The sequence below is a fragment of the Alligator sinensis genome, unplaced genomic scaffold, assembly GCF_000455745.1.
Source record: "Alligator sinensis unplaced genomic scaffold, ASM45574v1 scaffold1765_1, whole genome shotgun sequence".
Lineage (NCBI taxonomy): Eukaryota > Metazoa > Chordata > Crocodylia > Alligatoridae > Alligator > Alligator sinensis.
Genome location: NW_005843468.1, coordinates 41672 through 50061, shown reverse-complemented (window position 1 = coordinate 50061; position 8390 = coordinate 41672).

Genomic DNA, 8390 nt, shown 5'->3' with positions numbered 1-8390 from the left:
CGCCTGGCTGCCTGGAGCCGCCCCCTCCCCTCCCCTCCCCTCCCCTCCCCTCAGCCGGCTCCATGCCCAGCCCGAATGCTGCCCAGGCGGCCTTTGTTTCCCTTGTCGCTGCTTCTGGGGGATCGGAGGAGCTCTCCGAACTGAGCCCACGGGCTCCGCCGCCGGTGAACAACAGCTGAAGTGTCTGAGCCCTGTGGGTCTCCACCTCCTTCTTCTCCAGGCCTCGTTGGCACCCCGGGCTCGGAGCTACCCCCTGCTCCTTGACTCCGGAGACATCCCGGCGCGGGTCTGGGGCCAAGAGCTCGGGCTGACCCGGCAGGGCGGGAGGCTTGTGATGCTGGTGGTTCCCGTTGCACAGCTCTGGGCTGACCACGCAGGTGGGTGTTTGCACAGCTCCCACGGTGTGGCCCCCGCCTCGTGGCACCCGAAGAGGGTTGTGCCTGGAGCTGCTGCCAGATCAGGAGAGACTAAAAAGGCCGGGACACTTCAGCTTGGAAAGGAGTTGGCCGAGGGGGGAGAGGACAGAGGTCTATAACATCTCGCAGGCTACAGACCAAGGGAGAGGGAGCTGTTGTTCCCCCCAGGCCCAGAACATGAAAATGAAATGGTCCCAGCTCTGCCACTGCCTTCCCAGATGTCCCTGGGCAAGTCCCTTAACCCCAGCATCCTGCTTGTCTGTTGCAGCCTGGCCTCCCCCCCTGTTCTGCATTGCCCCCTATTTCCTTGGGGGGGGGTGCATGTACATGTGTGTACATGGGGGACTCAGGCGCACAGCCTGTGTCTCGCTCAGGGGTAGGTTTCAAGCCACCAAGTGCAGGGTCATCCAGGCACTGGCTTGAGCCTGGAGAGAGCCAAGGAGGAGACAGCAACGAGGAAGGGGGGGATGCGGGGGCTGCTGTCGGGCCACGGCAGCCCTGGGCCACGCCAACACGAGGGAAGGAGGTTGGGTGCAGGAAGCCGGGTGCGGGATGGAGCCAGCGCGCCCGGTCCTGTGGGGTGCAGCAGCCCAGGCCTTGCCCCAGCCGTGTGCCACCATGCCCGGGCTGCCTGCACGGAGCAGGCGGCAGTGTGGCGGGGGTGGCGTTCCCCCGCGCTGATCATTAACTCCCCTTATCAGACAGACAGGTTCAAGGGCTCGCAGCAGGGACCTTTGTCCCCAGTGCGGGCAGAGCCTCCGTGGCCATGACCATGGGCAGTGCTGGCCAGTGCTGGAGGTTGGGCGGGGGAAGGAGGCCGCGGGTCCTTTGTGCCTGGCAGCGTGGGGATGCGACATGCAATCGGGGCTGCCCAGGTCCTGCGCCACCTCCGTGGTACAGCACACGTGCCAGCCAGCTTCAGCTCCCCCGGCCGCGTGAGAGCAGCTTGTGGCACCACAGCCCACGTGGCAATGGCTCTACGGACCCCGCCTGCAGCACCCCTGCCAGGATGCTTCACCGCCGTCATTGCCGCAGCCCCCCCTGCTTTCTGAGGGGTGGGGGCGATGCCCGGGGCTGTTGCGGCGATAGTGTTATGCACCTCCGAGGTCTGCGCGACACAGGCATTGCCCCTGCACCTCGTCTCGGGATACAGGGCGTCCTGCTGCTGCCGGGGGGTTGGTGGGCGCTGGGGAGAGCCCGGGCCCAGGCCGTGCCCCCGCTGCAGAGGGAGGGGAAACCCCCCAGGCCGGGCCAGGCTGAGCAGGGGGCAACTCCCTGCCTCCCCCCCGCACAAGGCAGAGAAAGCAGGGGCAAGAGCCTGTAGCCAGGACCCTGCAGGGCTGAGTCCCAACAGGAGCATCAGCACAGCTGAGCACAGCCCCAGCACCCAGCGCCTCTGGAGGGGCTTGAACCCCCAACCCCAGGGGAGGGCAGCCAGCACAGCCCCAGCCTGGGACACCCCCAGCAGAGCACAAGCATCGACCCTCCCGCTCAGCCTCTCCATGGCCCCCCCGTGCTGCAGCGTCCCCCCAGCCCTGGCATCTCCCGCGGGCGCCCTGCTCCGGCTCTGAAGCGTCTCCCAGGATCCCTGGCCTGCCCGGCTGCTTTCCAGGCCTCTGGGGTGTTCATTCCCGGGACCCATCTCTTGACGCGCGGTGCCGTCACGTGGCCGGTTGATTCTCTGTCGCTCTGGAGAATTTCCTGCCGCTTCCCCAGCCGCCTGCTCCCTCCTCTCCCCATCGCTGGGGCCTGGAGTGCCCCCCACGTATCCCCCTGCCAATGCCGGGGCACGGCTGTCTGCCAGGCCGGGCGAGGATGGGCAGGAATTTGGGGGAGTTTGGCAGGGGGTAGGTGGGGGCTGCACTGGGGGCACACGTCCCCCAGGCTCAGCGCGGAGCTGGGCTCCTTCGCATGGTGCCACACAGCCACGGGAAGCAGTGCCAGGCCAGGCTGCTGCCCTCCCAGGTCCCCCCTGGTGCCAGTGCCCCAACCCCCTGGGCTGGCGGTCGTTAAGGATCCAGGCACGGTCTTCATTAGCCCCCCGCAGCCTCGGCTCCCGCATTCACATCCCAGAGTCCCAGAGCCGCGGGCCTGGCAGGGAGCTGCGGGGTCACATCCAGCCTGACCCAGGGTGTGCGAGCAAGAGGGCAGCTGGCGGTGACGGCGCTGGGATCATGGTGCTCTCCCGGGAACTAGGCAGAGACCTGGCAAACTCGTGCTCCAAGCAGTGGTCTGGGGGGCAGAGTGAAGCCAGAAACATGACTGTACTTCCCGTGGCAGCTGTTCCCCCCGTCTGTGCCCACGACTGTACCCGCCTCGTGCCCCAGCCTCCGGGGACTATAACCCCCATTCACCCGGGGATGGTGGTTCACGGCTGTCACCAGGCCCCGGCATCTCCACCAAAGCCAGCCGGCTCCTCTATTGCAACAGGGTGTGCGGCGAGGGTCAGGAATGGGCCCTCTGCTAGCTGAAGCGAGAATGGCTCTACCACGTGTCATGGGCCCTGTAGTGCTGGCACAGAATGGGGATTCTCCCTTGGCTTTGGGGTTTCTTCCAGCAGGAGGGTGCAGGGGCTGGGTGGATAGGTCCCTGCGGGCAGCGTGGGCACTAGAGGAGCTGCTGCCCCGGTGAATGGTTGCAGGACCCGTGTTTGGGGGGCAGCTGTGCAGGGGCTCAGCTGCAGCAGGTGTAAATCCAGAGGAGGGTCCCTTGGCCCCGTGGGCCTTGCCGCAGGCTGCTGACAGCAAGGGAAGAGCAGATCAAAGGCCCGTCTGTCAGTCGGGGAGATTAGCCGGGGCCGGGAAGGGTGGGGGGGCATTGCCTGCCAGGTCGTGGGCGGGGGCCGGGCGCTGACAGCGGCTCTCAGCACCCCGGGGTCCCTCTGGGGCAGAATTAGGGCTGTTCCCACCCCACCCAGGGAGCACCATCACTGAGCCCCGTGTTGTGCAGGGCTGAGCCCCTGTGGCTGCGTGCCTCAGTTTCCCCCGGAGCCCTTGCGGAAGGGAGGAGAGTGCAGTACAGGAGTGGGGGGACATGAGTGCTGAGCCAATGCGCGGGGGCATTTCCTGGCCCTGCCCTTGTTGGCTGGGTTTCCCTGCCCAGCCCGTTCCCGTCTGAAGCAGGAGCTGGGACCCCCACCCCCCCTTGGGGTACCTGGGGTAGCCGAGGCCGGGCAGGGCTGGGGGGCAGGGAGGGAAGGGGCACGGAGAAGACGGGCACTCACCCAAGGCCACGCCGGGGGGGCGGTGGCAGGGTCGGGCTGGGACCCCCACTCCCCCCAGCCTGCAGCACAAAGGCTCCTTGTTGTCGCTGCCTCGGTGGGGCTCTGCCAGCTGCACAGGTGGGCGCTGGGGAGATAAGGCTGAGGATGACAGGGCCACGTGGCAGGGTGGAGGCATCTGTGTGTGTGTGTGTGGGGGGGTAGAAGTACCCGTGGCAGGGGGGACTGTGGTTGCCCCATCTCACCTGACCCCTTGCCTGGAGCCCCCCGTTCTGGCTGTGACCCCCCCAGCTCCCTGTCCCCATGGGGGTCCCCAGAGCCCTCCTGGAAGCTGCTCCAAGCAGAGTCCCTCCACCTGGGTCTGCCCCGGGCCCCCCCAGCCCCCTGCCTTGGTGCTCCTGGGGCAGCGGTGGCAGCAGGGCCATGCCCCGCATGGCGGTAGCTCCTGTCGGGGGCACAGACCCCCAGCGCTGCCCCGGTGGGGTGCACTGGCCACCCCTGCACCCCTGGCTGCTGCCCCATGCAGTGCCCAGAGCTGGCCACAGGGGGGCAGCCGTGTCCTTCTCATGGCCCCCCCAGCCACACTGCAGTCCCCGCACCACTAGGCTGCACAGCCCAGGGGCTGGCTGGCATTTGCAATGCTGATCCCTTCCCCTCCCTGCCGCGCCCTGCACCCCTTCCCCTCTGGGCTGAGTGCCCCAAGCCCCTGGGACCCCCAGGCCAGGACCCCCAGGCTGCAATCCCAGCTCTCGCTAAAGAGGGGCTCCCCATGGCGGCAGAGAGGAGGCTGCCTGCTGCGTGCTGGGCAGCTGCCCTGCTTGTAGGGGCAGACGGACACAGCCGGAGCCTGCAGGCACCTGGGATGGTCCCCTGGCAGAGCCACCGCCTCCTTTCCGGGGCACGGGATGTTGACTCTGAAACCCACTGATGGCGACTCACACGGCAGCGACCTCAGCTCGACACCGGCTCCTCCTGTGACCCGGGGGCCCAGCAGGGCTTCTCCACGCTGCTCAGCACCTAATCTCTCCTGTCCCCACATGTTCCCCCTATTTTCCCAGTCTGGGCCCTGATGGCTTCCCCTTCCCGGGCACGACAGCTCTGGCCTCACATGGATATCGTGCTGAGCCAATGCTCCTGCTGGGACTCAGCGCTGCAGGGTGCTGGCTGGCAGCTCTTGCCCCCTCACTTACACTGCCTTGGGGGGGCAGGCAGGGATTTGCCCCCTGCTCAGCTTGACTCAGCCTGGGGGGTTTCCCCTCCCTCTGCAGGGGGGCACGGCCCTGGCCTGGCACCCGTGCCGTTGGTGCCCAGTGCCCTCTGGCAACCCAGTCCTGCCCAGCGTGGCTGCAGCCGGGAGCAACCTTTGCTCCTTGGTGATTTATGCCCAGGCTTCTACCGAAAAGTGGGTGATTTGTGGGGCCTTTGAAGTGGGGAGGAATGTGAACAGGGCACCCATCGCTGCAGTGTCCCTGCGAGGTAGAGGGGAGAGGAGGGGAGGGGGAGACCCCCTAGCTGGTCTTGGCTGCCCACCCTGCCCCATGCCTGGCAGGGGTCCCCACCTGGCACCCAGGAGGATGGAGGGGGACAGGAGCAGGGTTTGCACCGCACTGAACGGGAAAGAGAAAGTCCCCGGGGTTCATTCCTGCCCGTCTCTGCCCAGACAGAGCGGGGGTCCCGGCATGGGACAAGCAGGCTAGCAGCTGCAAGCCAAGCCCAGGCCGTGCTGTCCCTGCCGTGGGGCACCTGATGGGTGCTGGGGTGCCCTAGTGCATTCTGGGATAGTGCACACAGCCCATGGGGCATCCTAGGGAACCTCTGCAGGGGGTTGGCATGGCGACAGCATCCTGTTGTCACGGTGACCAGGCGCTGGCCAATGGGATTGGAGAGCATCCAAGCAGAGCCAGTTGGGGAGAGAACCTCAGCTGCCCGCCCTGCACCCTGCACCGGGGCCTGGGGAGGAAGACGGGTCACCCCGGCCCCCGGCTGCTCCTTGCCCCTGTCCAGGAGCACGCACGTCCCCTGGCATGCCCCCTGCCCATGCATGCACACGTGCCACACTCAGCACATGCACATCCAGCAGCAGTGCATGCATGCCCAGGCCCACCATGCAATGCAAGGCAGACACACCTGTTCACACACGTGGACACACAAACGCACACATGGATAACACACATGGTAAACACGCATGGTGGCATGTGCTGAGACAGTGTGTGGAATCTGAGCTACAAGGCTCTTGGGGGGGCACAGGCAGGGATTTGCCCCCTGCTCAACCTGGCCTGGGAGGTTTCCCCTCCCTCTGCAGCCTTCAGCTCCCTGCAGGGGGTTGCAAAGAGGACGGAGCTGGGCTGTTCTCCGTGGGGGAAGATGCCAGGACAAGGAGCAACGGGCTCAAGCTGCAGCAAGGGAAGTTGAGGTTGGATATTAGGAACAACTTTCTCAGGAGGAGGGTGGTGAAGCACTGGAGCAGGTTACCCAGAGCGGTGGGGGAGTCTCCATCCTTGGAGGTATTTAAGACCCAGGTATACAAAGCCTTGGCTGGGATGATGTAGTTGGGGCCGGTCCTGCTTGGAGCAGGGCGTTGCACTAGATGTGACCTCCTGATCTCCCTTTAACCTGAATTTTCTGTGATTCTCATTCCAACATCATCCTGCCTCTATGCAAACCCCTGAGGCGCCCACGGCCTGAATCCTGTGTGCAGAGCCGATCCCCGCAACTCCAAAAGGATGTCATTGAACTGGAAAAAGTCCAGAGAAGGGCAGCCAGCGTGAGCAGGGTCCTGGAGCCGTTGTCAGACGAGGAGAGACTAAAAAAGGCCAGGAGTCTTCAGCGTGGATAGGAGTTGGCCGGGGTGGGGAGAGGACAGGGGCCTATAACATCAGGAAGGGTGAAGACCACGGGAGCAGGGAGCTGTTGTTCCCCCCGTGCCAGGGGCACCGCTGCAATGAGCAGGGGACGGGGTTAAAAACAAGCAAGTGCAAATACTTCTTAATGCAACATGTTGTGAACGAGTGGGTTTCACTGGTCCAGGATAGGATGGAGGCCGAAAGCAGGGCTGGGGTCAGCAAGGTTCTGGATACATCCATGGAGGATCCATCTATTCATGGCTCGTGGGCAGAGATATTTCCTTGGGCAGCTTCAACCCAGTGACAGTGAAGGCTGGGGAGGGTGCTGGGCAGGGGACAGAGCACCCTAGAGAGACCAGTTCGCTGCTCTCCCCCCTCTAGCACCCACCCCTGCCAGTGCCAGAGATGGGACACAAGGCTGGATGGACCTGGGTCTGCCCAGTCTGGCCTGGCTCCTGGTCTCATGTCCTCATGTGATGTGCCAGGCGTTGGTGCCCAAGCCCCCTGTGAGCGGTACCGGGGCCCGTGTGTGCTGGGAATGAGGCCCTGAGCACTGGGCAGCACTGGGGCCATGGGTCAGCGGAGGCAGCCCATCCGCACATGAGCCTTGGGAATCGGAGCCCAGGAGCATGCGTGTGCATGCGTGGACACGTGTGTGCAGCAGGGTGGAGGTCCCCCGTGGAGCCCAGTGTGGGGCAGGCCTGGCATCGTCCCCCGGCTGAACTGGCCGTGCTAGAGGGAGCCCCTGGATTGGCTGGGAGGTTTTAGGAGGCAAGTCTGACCCTTGACCCCTGACCAGAGCCAGATTTCCAAAGGACCTCGGTGCATGGGGTGCACATTGGGTGCTCAGCTCTGTGCAGTGTGGGTGCAGTGGGTGCTACACCCTGTGCAGCACGGATGGAGTAGGTGCTGAGCCCTGTGCAGTGTGGGTGCAGTGGGTGCTAAGCCCTGTGCAGCACAGATACAGTGGGTGCTGAGCCCTGTGCAATGCGGGTGCAGTGCAGGCTGAGCCCCTGTGAAGCACTGATGCAGTGTGGGCTGAGCCCCTGGGCAGCTGTGCTAAGCCCTGTGCAGCACAGATGCAGTAGATGCTGAGCCCTGTGCAGCATGGGTGTGGTGGGTGCTGGGCCCCCTGAGCTCCTGGTGCAGACGTGCTCCCTTCCCCCTGCTCCCCCCACGCTCCAGGGTCCCCAGCAGAGGGCACGGCTCTCTCCAGCTGCAGCCGCCCGCAGCCCCCGCTGCTCTCACACCTGCTCGCCAGATGTGAGCAAGGAAGCGAGTCGTCCCGGCCTCCACCGAGGCTTCCCCACAGCTCTGGCGCTGCCCACGGGCACCCAACTGCCCCCTTCCCTGGGCACCCAGAGACCCCTCTGGCACATGCCAGCAGAGGGGAGCTGCCCTGGCTGAGCTGGCCCAGGCGGACCCAGGGCCAGGAGGGCTCTGTGGGCCAACTCCAGCCTCCCCCAGCAAGGAAGTCAGGGGCTGAGCAGCTGCACAGGGAGGAGCCCAGACCGTGCCATGGCTCCGGTGGGAGGTCTCAGGGGGTCTCTCCAGGGCCCCTATTGCAGCCTTGACACATCTTCCCAGCTCCAAGGCACCTCATGCCCAACCTGAGACCCCAGGGAGACTCTGGGTCTGCAGTACGGACACATGGATGGACCAGGCCGACTCTGCCCAAAGGCAGCTTCTCCCTGCATTGCCCTGTCATCAGGGCCAGGATCCTGCAGCCCCCAGCTCCAGCGGGGCAGGCCCATCCCCCTGCCAGCTGTGCCGGCCCTGGTGCAGCTGTGGCCAGATGTGGCGGGGCGCTGCGCACGGGCCGAGGCCATCGCAGGGGCTCTGGGCCTGTACTTATCCACCCACAAAATGTCAGGGAAGAGAGGCTGGCGGGGGGACCCCTTCCTTATTGTC